This window comes from Lagopus muta, chromosome 4, assembly GCF_023343835.1.
Source record: "Lagopus muta isolate bLagMut1 chromosome 4, bLagMut1 primary, whole genome shotgun sequence".
NCBI classification, from domain to species: domain Eukaryota; kingdom Metazoa; phylum Chordata; class Aves; order Galliformes; family Phasianidae; genus Lagopus; species Lagopus muta.
In genome coordinates, this window is record NC_064436.1 from 36,280,398 (window position 1) to 36,295,686 (window position 15,289).

At 36.9% G+C, this 15,289-nt stretch overlaps 1 long non-coding RNA gene across 3 annotated transcripts in view; it reads right to left on the reverse strand.

Moving 5' to 3' along the window:
* LOC125691915 (uncharacterized) overlaps positions 1 to 7,758 on the reverse strand; it is a 33,086-nt gene extending 25,328 nt beyond the window's left edge. For 2 of the 3 annotated variants that reach the window (XR_007376330.1, XR_007376328.1), the window contains exon 1: positions 2,242 to 3,410. This is a non-coding gene — a long non-coding RNA (uncharacterized LOC125691915). Of the gene's footprint in view, positions 1 to 2,241; positions 3,411 to 7,699 lie in introns of those variants that run through there. The other variant, XR_007376329.1, reaches the window with a different exon arrangement.
* Between the last annotated feature and the right edge of the window lie 7,531 nt (positions 7,759 to 15,289).

Below are 15,289 nucleotides of genomic sequence, written 5' to 3' on the forward strand. Positions count from 1 at the left end.
CAGTCATGACTTTTCAAATATGATGCAGAGCTTCTTGGCAACCACATCAGCCAATTCCTTCAGGATTCTGAGACACATGTCATCTGCCCCATAGACCTGTACACATTCAGCCTCTTGAGGTAATCTCAGACTTATTCTCCTCTTACAGAAAAAGAATGGCTTTTCTCCCCTGTCCTATGCCTAAAGAGATGTATGAAGACTGCCAGTGAAGACTGAGGCAAAAAACTTGTTGAAGACCTCAGTCTACTCCATACCTGTTGTAGACAGTTTCCACTTTTCATTTATCAAAGGGGGATACACTCTCCTTGGTCTGTCTCTTCTTGACTAATGTATCTATAGAATCACTTCCTGTTATTTTTCTCATCCATCACCAAATTCCAAACCTTGGCTTTCCTGATCCCATCTCTGCATGCCCTGTATTCTTCCCAGGCCACATATCCCCATTTCCAGTGCCTTTCCATGTTCCTCTTTTCCCACAGGTCTTTAAACAGCAGGTCTTTCTTCAGCAATGCTGATTTTCTGCCTCCTCTGCTTGATTCCTATGCTGGTGGACAGAGAGCTCTTGTGTTTTCAGAAAAGCATCCTTAAAGAACTTCCTACTCTGCACCTTTATCTCTAAAGGCAATCTCAATAATTCCTTAAACAGCCAAAAATTCACTACAAGTTCAAAGTCCTGATTTCATTTTTTGCCAGGCCCATATTCCTCAAGATCACAATGTCTACCAGGGCACAGTCACTACATCTCAAATTGCCTCCAACCTTAACCTCTTTAACAAGCTCCTCTAAATTGGTGAACACTAGGTCTAGGAACACTTCTTCTCTGGTCATTTTATGAATAGCTGGATCAGGAGGTCTCAACACACTCCAGGAGTCTACTGGATTTCCCAACAAACAGACAAGTGGTTGAATTTCCCCATCAAGATGAAAGTCTGAAAGCACAACATTTCCTGTAGCCAAAGCAAGAAGGCTTCACCCATAGGCTCTCCTGGTCAGGCAGCCTGTAGTAGACCTTGATCACCCAACATCCTTTGTTAATTTGGTCCCTGATTTTTACCAACAGACTCTTGACTTGATCATGGCTGTACCTGAGAGAGCTTCACTGAATACCTCATGGGTTGCACAGGGAAGTCTCACCAACACATAGTACTGGGCTGTAGTCATGATCTGGCACACAAGTAAAATTCAAGGACAGCCTTCCCAAACCTCTCAATTACAGTCCAGGCAGGCCAAGCTTCAGGAGCATTAATGTACACTCATGTAGCACAGTATTGGACGCTCAGGGAGCTGCTCTAGTATAGGTCCTAGAAAAAGTGTGTTTTAGCACAGTATTACATTCAATTAAGTGGTTCCGCTTTTTAACAAATAACCTCAAGAGTTTGTACTAAATCCACTGCTAAGGCTCTACTGGTTGAAAAGAAAAGGAATTATAAACACGAATCTGTAATAATACGAACACAAATCTATTGGTGAGATTATAACATCAGCCTGCATATGAGTTTCGTATGTAACAGCTCAAGGAAGGAGACAGTGAACTGCAGGATATGGGTTGATTTAAAATTCTCTAGAAACCTAGTACCAGGGTGAAAAAGGGCTGCTGAAACAAATACTTAGCTCTTCAAAAGATGTTCTCAGAATAGCTCACTCTAAAGCATGTGGTGAAAACTTGTGCCCCATATTGAAGAAAGCTGGGTTCTGATTGAGAACCCAGAGAGAGAAGCAGCTGTACCTGAGTCAGAAAAGAACAAAAGGCCCCCATGCTGATAGACTGGCTTTAGATACGAGAAAATAGTATTTCCCTGAAACTGGGAAATTAAGGACTGAACATAAGTATAGAAAGAAACTTTTTGGTTTTGTGTTGTTTTAGGAGGCAGCACTGAGTAATAATGTACATTTTGCAAGCACCCAAAATTGTTTGTTTCTTTATGTTCATTTGGTCTTCTTGCATGTAATTAACTACTAATAGAAATAAAATCCACAAGGATGAAAAAGTATTAATATGAATAAACGCAATTATTATTTTTTTTCTTCTCTCATATCACACACTTTCAATTGGAGGGGAAGGTTTCAGTCTATCTGCGTGTTGCTAATAGAAAGCTCTTTTGCTGTCTGGTCTAGTGCCAGTGCAGTCACAAAGCACAAGCAACTCATGCCCCAAAACCATCTCTATCTTATAGGGCAGGAATAGCATAAGAAAGTCATATGGAAATCATACACTGAGATCACCTTCCACTCAGCAGTTACCTTCACGCTATGTAGATCTGCTCTTGGCTATCTAGGCGCTGAAAGAAAAGAAAGAAAAAAAATAAGAAAAACAGACGCCTTCTGACTGAACACTAAGTAAATTTTAATTCCAATATTCCTATTCTCTGTACAGCAGTATGTCATTTCTTATATATGTCAGGGATTGGGTTCAACACATACTTCAGACTTTTGCCTGCAGTAGCAGGTAATACACAGACACAGCTCTTGGCCAAATCTTCCACAGTGAACAAATTTGACAGAGGAACCACTGATGCAGAATGAATGCAAATCAGGATGCCAGTTTATTTTCCAGTCAGTTCTGCACATAACTAGAATCTAATCCAGTTATGGTAAATATTCAAACTCTAGATGCAGCAGTAAAACATATGTAAATTGCCATTGTGATTATTTTTTTAAATAAACAAGATTCCAGCAAATCCATCTCATTTCATTATCCTCTGCTGCAGAAAAGAAAATTCAGTTGCCAAGAGCAAATTAAAAATAATACTGGTAATACATAGTTTACAAAGCCATTCTACATCTTAAAAAAAATAAGGTCCCTGGATGCCATATTTTTGCACAGGCCACAAGCAACACATCTCTGCACAAAGTAGATTATCTGCTCACATAAACAAAACAAAAAAGAAAGCGTGCCACTTCAAATATGAGAACACCACTATTATTGCATTTTATAGTTTTAATGAAATTTTAGAGGGAATAAGTGATTACTATACAGAAGGTCTGTCCACTGTCAGTTGTCAGTTTACATAAATGCCTAGTAGGGAAGCCAATATTAATGGCCTCAGCTTCTCTATAGCCTGGAGCTACATTTGGTTGTGAACAGAGAAGCTGTAATGCCAGGCTCTCTGCCCTGTTTGCCTGCCAGACTGTGATGCATCTTTCAGAGGAGTGCTGCAAACAGACATGAGTGCCTGCCTGCTTCTGTTGTCAAGGTTCTTAAAAGCAAACTTGTTGACCAGAGAATGAAAGCTAAATGGTTGTCTAGCCAAAATTACACTATGCTGCTGAGGGCATTTTTAATACAGGAAGTGCTGAGAGCTCACTTTTGTATATATGCCCTTGCAGATTGAGTCAAGTGTCAACACAATTTATGCATTCAAATGGAAATATGGTACGTGTACTAAATAAAGCCATATTAAGAACAATAGTTGTTTTTGTATTATTTTTCTAAGCAAAAAAAAAAAAAAAAAAAATGCAGTTCAGTATAGGGAAAGACCAAATTCAGTAGTTTGCTTTATAAGGAATGTAATGGAAACAGCACAAAATATTTTACGCTAACAAAAGTTAGTGGCCATCTTATACCAAAAAAAAAAAAAAAAAACCAAAAAAAAAACCAAACATGAGTTTTGAACTGAAAGTAATGAATTTTAAATTCTCTCAGCCTCTTATTTTTGTCCCCCAGCATTGTGTTAGAGAGGTAGAGAAAGTGAGGTGAAGTCTAGAAAACTAAATGCTTCTAAAAGGAAAGCAAGGACAGCACAGTGTAACTCCTGAGTAATTCTTGCTCAAAAAATCCTGTTATGCTGAAAACAAAAACACAGTTATAAAATTCTCAGTGCATATACAAAGCATTTATCTGATGCATTTTTCTTCATCTTCCTCACTTAAATCTTCAATTCATATCCAAAAGAAGCCACAGGAAATATTCTCATTAGTTCCACTGCCCCTCCTCAGGCTCCTAACACCATCATTTCATTTAGGATCCTACAGTGCCTGCTGCTATCAACTATCACAAAATGTTAACAGATTAGTTAATTTTCCTGAAAATGAGAAATTAATCTGATAACAGATACCACTAAATATATAAAACAAATAGCAACACTCACCTTTTTCAGCTGTATGTCTATCAGAAGCAGGATATACATCTTGGCAGGAAAGCTGCATCTCTGTTTTGAGAAGTGGTACCCAGATACAAAATTTGTGACCACTGCCTTTTGGACTATAGGTCAGCCTCCATGTTTGTATAGCAAACCTCATCTACTTTCAACAGTCACAAATTGAAAGGCTACAGGGTTTAAACCATTTCCCAGATATGATTTTCCTACCAGGCAACAACAACTGAGCAATAAACTCATAGCTGTAAACGTTTCTGAAAGCATCAAGTTCATGGCCAAAACCATAACTACAGTAGTATCAATTGATGTCCAAAATGCAATCTAGTTGCATGGTTCCTTTTAACATGAAACAATATCTTACATTGCAGGGTACTTACCAGCAGCCTCCAGGTTAAATAAGATGGCTTAAGGTCAGGTGGGATGGCTCTGAAAAGATCTGTTGAGTCAGCCTGAGATTTGTGGCCTCCTCTGAGCCTTCAGGGCTCTCAGATTTCATCCCCCTTCTATCGAACACTATCAGTATCACTTTAGACTGGATATTGAAATCACTTAGCTGCAATAAAGGAGTGCTACAGAATTGAATCCCATTTTGCTCAGCACTATCACTAAACTATTATCAGTGTGAAATGAAATCTAATGTCTCCCTTAGCAATCCCATCTTCTTTGTCCTCTTGTTTTTCTAGGAGTGTTATGATACACAAAATTCATTTATACACCCAATAGTACATGGACTGTACTACAGATTTCCAAACGTATTCTCCAAATTTATGCAGCCACTGTGTCAGGTTGCTTTTCAACCATCATACACTCTGAGAAATCATTAATAAAAGTAGAAAGAGACAGTGCAAACACCTTAGATAAAAGACAAACTTACATAAAATGATTAGAAATGTGAGGCTGGTGAAGTTACTTTAGTAAAACAATGAATCTAATCTCCAGAGCACTCACAGTAGTGGCTTTATGGGAAGGCAGTCAAAATTCTCTGCTGCCATTCTACAATGTTAATTTAGATTTTTTCACACACTCTTAAAAGGAAGTAATCTCTGTTAGGTTGAATAAATAAGCCCAACACATCCACTCCCTCTCTCTTGCTAGCAGTTACTTTCCTTTTCCCTCATCTGATTCTTATTTGCTGAAATTTGGTTTACAGACAAGATACCTATAATGAAGGTATGGTTATCTGTAACCACATCTTCTTTTCCTTATTCAAAATCATATCATAATAGAAAAAAAGAAAATGTGACTGCATCTCTGCAGTTTCACCTGATGTCCTCATTAACAAAGTGAGCTCTAGGACAGTACAAACATACAGAAAATAGAAACAGTTGAAATTCAAATGCCTTGACTTTCATGGGGAAAACAAGACAATAGCTATGGGTTATGCTATCTGAGATGGATCTTTTTCTCAGTGCTGCTAAATAGTCCAATTTCCATAATCTTGTCTTTTTGCCATTTGTGATATCCCTTCTTTCTCTCTAATTACATCTTATATTCTGCAGTACTGGAAGTTTCACTGAAACAATGTACAAGGCAGGCAATGAATCTGCAGAACTAACTAATTAAAGGATAAATTTGCAGGGCAAGTGAGGATATAGCCTGCCCCAATAAGGAGTTTTAGAGAAGGATTACTGTGTTGTCAACTACTGAGAACAGATGTACTTTATGGAGCTTGGGCAGCAAGCTCATCTGATAGCTCTTGGCCAAGTTAAGATGATGGCTAGTCAACAAAATACGATGTCCAAGAGACTGTGAAACTAAACCCTCCAGAAATATGTCCAAAGAATAATCCAAGCATAAGGCAATACTGTACTAATAAATCAGCTTAGCCTCTTAACACTAACAGAATCAGATATGCGTATAATGATTCTGTTTAAAACATCTGAGGTGCTTGTCAAAGCTTTGTTATCGATATACATAATATACATAATTTTATTAAATAAAAAGAGATTGTCAGATTCCAGTTTTCATCAAATTTAGTAAATGCTTTTACTCTTTTTATTACTGAAGATAAATTTCTTTAGATAGCTGCATGTCACAGTGTCTTCCTGGATAGCATTTTTAACTCCTCACGATTATTTCTGGAGTGCATTAGTTCCAATAATGTCATAAAGATAGGATCTAGCACCGTGAGGCTTTGACATAGCTCATCAGAGTTACAGCTTGCTATGCATATGATACCACACTGACTGGTAATAAAGTAAAAAACGATACATTAAAATAAAAGTCTTGGGAGGGAAATATGCAAAATGTCTCCACTGTTTACTTTGAGCAGTCAGTAAAAATGGTATATAAAATAAAGCACAAAATTAACAAATCATAAGCTAACAATAAGTGCTGCCTAGTGTATATATATACACACACATATATATACTACTCAGAATAAAGAAGAATGAGTGTATTGTGTATTTCAAGGTAATTAACTGTTTCAGTAGTTGTGGGATCAGTATGTAGCTTTTCTTCATATAACTTTCAAACTTAACACAAAATCAGTAGTGAAGCAGAATATCAAGCTATTGCTTGCATTAGGTAGCATCTTGCAGCTTAGAGTAAGAATAAAACTACCACAATTTATACTTATATTCAAGTTCCAAGTTCAGGATAAATAATAATAATATTTCCGTTCCTCCTCTTAAACCATACTTCTAGGGGAGTTGTTCTAATTTAAAGTGTTGTTTTTTTTTTTTTAATCTCTCTTTTATTCAAAAACATTTTGGTGAAAAGCCCTTAAACAGTAATGCCCACCACTGCAAGAAAAGGTGGAAAACTCACTTAATGGAAAAATACTATTTTATGAGGTACAAAAGGCTACCCGAACACTAAAAACAATGGCTACTTATGTTCCCCAGTCAAGGCTCTTACTAATTGCACTGAATTGACTAGATATATGGTAGACAACCAACTTATATAATTTGCAGATTATGCAAGTTATAACAACATCCTGATGTAGAAAATATTTTTTTTTCAGAAAATATTGCCTCTTAAATTAGCTTTACATGTAAATATAGAACAAGACTATTAGGATGGCTATTAGACCATAGCAAGGGATGTTCATGATTTATCTCTTAATTTTTTCCCCACTACCGTAGCATAGCAGTACAATTCCCTTTTCAACCACAAACCATGTTCATGACATAATACTGTGCAATAAAATTGACACAAATAAGAGCAATGGGTCATATTATTCTGTGTGATTGAATCAGAAGGCAACACAGTTCCAGAGAATTGGTAATTCATTGAGTATCTTTCATAAAATGTTAGAAGATCCAATTGCCACAGATGAATTAGAAACCAAACAGCAACAAACAACAAAATTACAGAAGCTTTTTATAAAAAGTCAGGCAAAGTTCTCAAAAACAGATTAAGCAAGACATCTCTGACACTTGTTAACTAGGTCAGAGTCAACTGCAATTTAGTATGTGAATTTTCATGCAATTCATCTAATGCAGTAAAAAAGTATAATTAACGATCATGTGGGTGGGTCACCATTAACCACCTGCTGAAGATACAGATTGTAACAAAGGACACAGCAGGGTGCATTACAGAAGAACTCATAAATCTTAGAAGCAGAGAATTTAAAGGCTTATCTCAGAAACCTCCCCTACCTGACCAGTACGTAGGTTGCTCTGAAAGTAATGCCTTTGATTTCTTTCCATGGAAACTGCAATACATACAAAAAGCACAAAAAAAACCTGATAGAGCAAATTCTCAGCTATACAATGCATTTTGCAAGATTTTTACCAGCATTACTTATGCATTTTTATCAACAGTGAACAAGAGCTTTTATGCTGTGCTCCTAAAAATCTGCACCAGTGTAGGAGCCCCACTGTTTCTGTTGCCACTGTTGAAACACACCACTTCACATCCATTGTTTGGCCTCCAGAAACATTCAGCAAGTTACAATGAATGTCAGTGGGTCCACTTTTTTTTCCACATGGAGAAATTCAATGACACACCTTTGCAAAAAGGTGTGAAGGCAGAAAGACACAAGAACAAAATTCATAAATGTAATAAGGAAAAAATATACTTAAATTTTTGTTTTCCCCTAAATAGCTCTTTAAATTTAGAATTAGAAACTTGATGTCTGAGAAAATGTCTGTGACAGACACCTGAGAGAGGCCCATCAGAGCTTTACAAAAATAATTTTTAAAGAGTCTGGATGGATGAGATGGAATGGTGTATCAGTTTCCAGATAAGTTTATCTTCCTGATCTTTAAAATAAATAAATAAATAAATAAATACTAAATGATAAAAAATAAACAGGCAGACACCCATAACATGCAAGCTATACAAAAATAAAAATCTTGGCAAACTGTAGCCATCAAGCAGCCATATACACATTCAACTTAATCTCACTATACATTTTATATGTCAGAATACATTTTTCTTTTTTAGATGGCAAATCATTCATGATGACTTCCTATAGTAACTACTTACAAATTAAAAAAAAAAAAATTTGGCTATTTTGCCCAGCCCATTCTTTACATTACACACAATGCAGTTTCTATTTGGTGCAACAGTTTTTCCATAAGCTACACTGGCATAAAGCTGTTGAAATGCAGGCAGTAATCAAGATCTTAGTTTTACTGGATGTATTATATTGCGCATAAACATAAGGTACTTGCCTGGTTAAGCCACAGAGAACTGCTGGTTGAACTCGGTAAAATAAATACTGCATGTTAGAAAAATGGGTCTTCTAGTACAGAGATTATTCTATAAAAGATAAGAAAGAAAAAAATCATCCTAGACATATAGTTACAATGTAATGTTTTGTTCTATCCTCAACCTGACAATTTTACTTGGTTCAAATCTGAACAATTTCACTTCTATCTGGAGAAGTAATATCTACAAAAGAATTAGCTTAAAGTAACAAAGAAAACTTTTAACAAGTGTCTTCCAAGAAATACTGGTGTTTGGACTATACTTGGAAGACAGGCAGAGCACTGAACTAGATATTTCGCTCAATGGTGCAATCAACAGAAGGAAGCCAGATGATTTGTAGTACTTCCAGGACTATAATCTATAGGGAATTTTGCTATTTTATTATTAAAAAAATAAAAAATATCAAACACATAGCCAGTATTGCTTCTTGTAGCAAATACATAACCTAGAATTTTCAAGAACATTATTTTTTAAAAAAAGAATGACAGCTTAAAACACACTCACACAGTTTAGCTTAAAAAGCATATTCTTTGTTCATATAAAACAGGCTGGGCTACTGTATTCTTACTGCTTCTAAATAATAGCAGGTCACAATAGCAGGAAGAATGATAAAGAGTTTTTCAGGTATGGATTAGGAATAAAGCGTGCAATCTTGCATGTTGAAGAACAACTCCTACATATTAAAACAAGAAACACGAAGTTCAATTGTATGTTCTTATGTGTGTGTGTTGAAGATTATCACTGTAAACATGAAAACTGTGGATGTACTTTGCAGCTGGCTGAATATACCTCCAGTTTTAAAATGTCATAGGGGTTTGTTTTTCATTAGTCTTCAGCCATCTTTTAAAGAGACCAACGCCAAATCATTGGCATTTTAAATTGGTCTAAGATGCCATCAGTGTATAGAGATAAAAGCTTCCACTACATTTCTGACTGCTGCACTATTTCCAATTTCTAGGCAGTAGAAAAATTCTCTTCTTTACAATTATACAATTTACTTTTGTTTTTCCTCTTTTGAAAACTTACCATTATTTGCTATAAACCATTAACATAGGCTACCTAGCACACGCATCTGGGTGAGAGAAGCTTACATTGGTGTCCCTGTTGTGCTGAATTGACCGAAAACAACATTGAAAGTGACATCCAGGATCTCTTCAGGTACTGCTATTTACTTCTAAAATATAGATTCCATTAGATAGAATAACACTTTCATTCCAGGCAGAATGAAATCTTAAAACTGATGACATGAAGATAAGAAACAATAACTGCAATGTCACTTTCAAGTGCCATTCTGCAAATAAAGTCATAATATCTGCAGACGATATAGGGCTTTCGTGTAGGCTACAAGGGAATTCAGAATTTGAGCTACAGTTTGCAAATTGAACTGGCTGTAGTCTTCTCTTAACAAGTCAAAGCATGCTGACTGAGCCACCTAACCTACCTAATTGAATACACTCAAAGCAAGGTAATAGTTCTTGCTGAACTCGAGTTATGATTCTGAACATCACTGCTGTTACATCATTTCTGTACTCTGTGGTGTTTATGCTTATTATCTATACTGGCTATCCAAATAGTGCTTTTCCCTCTAAATAACAGCTAAAGATACGGAGTTATGACTAGCACATATCTCCATGGGGACTAGATACCATACCACTCAATTTTAAGTGTGATATAATGGAAAATGGAGCAGGGATTTCAAATGGCCTTTAGCTGTTAACCTCAAAAAGCAGCTTTAAAAATACTGTGTTTGTTATTGTAATTTCTAATACTGTCCAAAAGGATAACTCGTGGGACTGCAAGAGCTCACTGGCTTCACTGGCATCCTTCAGAGAAGGATGTGTACATCCTTCTCTGAGGTCAAACAGGAACCTTTCAAGAGTGCACAGTTGAGAGAAGAATTACCTAATGAAGTGCTCTTGCCTGAGCACATCCAGTGCTCAGACAGTGCTTCCTTGCAAACATAAAAAGCAGCTTTTAATGTGAAACCTGTTTTTGTTTGAGACTATGAAATGTTTATGGGAAATTCTGCCTGTAGGCTCTGAGACATGCACATGCATAAATGCACAAAGTATTGTTCTCATTTACATCATTGTGATCTCCAGGGGAAAGAAGGTCTGAAAAACAAATTTGTTCTTACAAAGGGGATGAAATGAAATTATCAGGTTAGAACATCTTACTAACTCTGACAACCAAAGGTGCTTGCTGAAGTACACTTTGTTGAAACCTAGTCTGTTGACAGACTCTTCAAGAAACAAGATACAGAAGTCAAAAGCACGTGTTTAGAAGTCAGTATTGCAGAACAATGCACTGAACTTGGTTAAGCAATGAAAAAAAATGGGGGCATTGTATAATGACAATCCTTTGGGGAACCAGAGATACAGGACAATGGTGAAGTGATTATATTACAGACACTGTAACCTCCACGGTAGTTTGATGATAAGTTCAGTTATTGTTGCATAGTAATTCCACAGCATATGAAGATATTCAGTAAGAATTGAAGTGAAAATCTCAACTAAAATTTCAGTGGCTCTTTCAACTTACAGTGATTTTCTAGAGAATATCTTAGAGGCAGCAAGAACTTACTAAGAAAGAAAAACCAAGCAGATCACTGGATCAGAGCAATAAGGTCAGATTGCTCTGGTCACTTTAAGGTGACTTTAAGGTGACTTTAAGGTCACTTCGGATAAATAGGCTGGGACTGAGATTGATATCAAGAATGAGAAAGAACATATGCATTCTTAGGTTAATAATTGTAAGATTATTTCATTAGCTGATGCTTGGATAATTGCTAGCGTTCCCTGAAGAGAAATATTGCATGATGGCAGAAATTTTTCTAGCCCTGAATATACGTTCTCTTTCTTGGTCTTGAGACCAAGAAATCATTTGTGCAAAATGTGAACAACATCCTCATGACCATATAAAGGCAAAATGAATAAGGGGAACACTACCTAAATGACCAGAAAGAGTTCTAAAAAACTCCCATACAACCCTATGTAAGTGCAGATGGCAGAGGAAAGTAGCCAAAAGGGGGACAGAGTATCATGCTTGCACATGAAGATGTATGTAATAGGCATTTCTTTTGTATTAGCAAGGTGAAATAATGTAGCTCTGCACATAAAAAAAATTGCATGAGCTGAAAGAGGTGTGCTAAATTTGTGGAAATATTCCTCCTAGTACTCTGCCCAGAAAATAAACCAGGTCTCCTCCTCTCAACATGCTTTGTGAGTATGTTTTAGGAGTGCATAATTGCTACATTTTCAAGTAAAACAAGATAAGAAACCTTAAGTTTGGAATCTTGGACTGAGAGTACTGAGGACTAGGGGAAAAAAGACAGAAAATTAGAAGCAGAGACAGTTTCTAGGCCACAGTGTGGTATTTGAGTACCAAGAGGTAAAGACTCACCGGCAAACTGAGCTCACTGTCCATTCACATCTGACACTGGAGGAGTGCCTCAAAATCCACAGAGCCCTTTGACAACAGTACTCAAAAAACTCAGCATCAGTGTTTCTATGCCCATTTATTACTACAGATATTGGCCAGTTAGCAGTGCCCTTTATTCTTTTACCTCAGTGAAAGGACAGAAGGATGTAGCTGACTCAAAACTTCATTGTTGCAGATATTCTATATACCTGGCAGTAGAAGTAGTTTTACTGTTTGCTCTTCTAATGTCTAGCAAATTTCACATAGGATGTATAAACAAGCTATTAAGGCTGCGTTATCAGAAGTTGGAACACATCGTAACTACGAATGTTCGTGCTGCTCAGACTACATGATGATATATTATTTTTGCAGTATTATCCATCTCATTGAGTGTTAGAACAGTCCACCTGGGCAATTTCTGTCAGGTGGAAGGGAGTTGTCTATAAAGACCCAGTTTCACATGCAGCAGAGCTAAAAGCTATGTAGCACATATGAAAGGAAACTGGAGAAAGATCACCAGATCTACTCTGGAGTCTTGAGAGGATTCATGTTCTGCCTCAGATGACTTATGTGATAATAAAATACAGTTCTATTTTTTTTTTGTTTTGTTTTAAATTGCAAGACTACTACTTGTATATTTCTCATCCTGTAGGAGCCTGACATGATAGTCTGAAGTCCGAGTGACAGATCATCAAAAACACTTCTTAAGAGAACAGTGAGCTGCTAAGATCTGCTCTTCAGCGTTCCTCCGTAACAGGAGCCACAGAATTTCAGCCCATCATTTCTATATCCACACAGAATACAATTTGTTTAAACAAACGAAATCCATAACTTTTGACTGTAAAACTGCTACCTTGGAAGTATAGAATAATCACATTGGATTGCCTACCAACACTCAGAAAACTGGGTAGGAAAAATCCAGTTAAGAAAAGCTTTAAAATGTAGATTTGCACTTCTGGAAGTTTGTGTTTCTTATACAGCTCCTGGGAATACGTAAGATATAAATAAGCAAACAAATTATCTTCTGCATCTTTTCCCAACTACAGAACAGGAAAAAATAACAATACACTCTCATGAGGTGTTACAAAATAGAAGATTCAAAGTTGCTAATGTTTAAACCACAAGGGAGTGAAATGTAAAGACTAAAGAGACATTAAGCTGTCACCATCATTATTAGGCAAAAAAACTGTTAAACACTGCTGTTTGGGAATGCTTCCTTTGCTTTTCTAATTGCTTCCCTATGGAGAAAAGGGTGGAATGCACGTGTTGATTTTACTAAAGTCTTCTTCTAAAAGGGCTGTTTAACTTTTAAGTAACACTGAAACACAAATATCCGCATTCAATATACATACAAACAGCTCCGACAAGCCAAATACCCTCCCCATAACAATAGCTGAAGCAACACAGCCTGTGTCTGCTGCCTTTTAGCTCTCCTCCTGCTAGCCGTGCACCACACAGACACTTCACATTCTGCAGTTACTAAGGATATAGTTACCTATAAAGCTGGGGAAAAAAAGTACCTTTTTAAACCTCTAAATTTTCAGTCCTAACTTTCTTCATAGCATTTTTGTTTCAGCAAGGCACTTAGGTATAGATGTCAGTGAGAGGAATCAATACTGTTACTTTCTTTCAGTTGGTCTGTGAAATGAGCAATGTGAAAATATGTATTGGCGCACCGCCAATTTCCATTAAAAACTGAGTCTGGTTACATTTTTATTTCACTTTCAATAGCTTCTCTTCATCTTTAAGTAGTGAGTACTGTACTCATGGCTGCATACTCTGGGAAATCCCTCGCAATTCCATCCAAAGAGAGAACAAAATAGCCCTACTTACTTCAGAGCAGATCTATGCACCCTTGAAAGTGAAACAGACTTGATTTGTAGGCATAAGTGCCTCTTCACATCGCTCAGGGGCTGCAGGGTTTGCCATGCAGGAGAGTCAAAGCTGTATCAAGAATGTTCCCTGAACGCCAAAAGTCAAAAGAAAAGACAACACATGAGAAAAAACTAACACAACTCTACTGCATTAGCTGTCACGCTTACTTAAGAAGCATTTTTTGCTCAATATTTTTTTTGTTTTTTAAGCAGCTTTTTCAGTTACTAGATAAAAGAGTGAGAAAAAAAATCACAAGTTTATATACAATTAACAAAGTCACTAGTCATCACAAGGCTTGACAAATCAAATTTTTTCATTCTCTCCCACTCATGTTTAGTACTTCTATGTAAACTACAGCAGATTTAGGATAGCTTTTTTTTTTTTTTTTTTTTTGTGAAGTAGTTCAACGATTAGAGTACCATTAAAGTGACATAAATTCTCTTTTGCCTTAGCTAAGCTACACACCAGTATTAAAGCAATACATTCAGTGAAGCAGGGGGGAAGCCTCCCTCTTTCTCTGCAGATTCTGAAAAGAAGTATAAAGAAAGGGATTTACACACACATGAGAGAAAACACTTGCTGAGAAGGGTCTTTTCTGAACAATTTTTCCTCTCTCTTTCACTGAATTTTGCTTCCTAGGACCCTGAGCCTCTGTCTTATATGTAGGGTCTACATACAGCATGTCACTGAACATCAAGCTGTTGATCCCACTAAAATGGAAGTACCATTTAGGAAGCTTAATGTCATTGGACATCCTAAACTCTTTTAACGTGGCCTAAGCTCCTAATCTCAAGCATTCTCCTTCAGGAATTCAGTCTCACAATTCAGTCTTTAACTCATAGCTATGATCATACCAACAGTTACTAACCGTTTCTGTGACACCATTCATAAGCATAACACCTCATTACCTCACTTTTCAGGAGTTGCCCTGGAGAAACGCAGCATCTGTAGGTTTCTCAGTCACTCTGAGAGCAGCACAAGTGGGGCCCCTTCAAAGTGACACGTTTTGCTACTGCAGGCAACATTTCCTCAGTGGCAATACTGAAAGAAGCAGCTGCCATTGTCACCGCCTATCATCTGCTTTAACAAATACTAGGGAACCACTGCCAGGATTAATCCCTCTCCTGACTGAAATTGATGTCGTAACATGTACAATGAGTCTTCTCCTTGAGCAGCTTTTTCTATTTATCTCTATTTTTTGCTACAGAAGCCATGTCAATGCAAGCAAGGGTTCATGT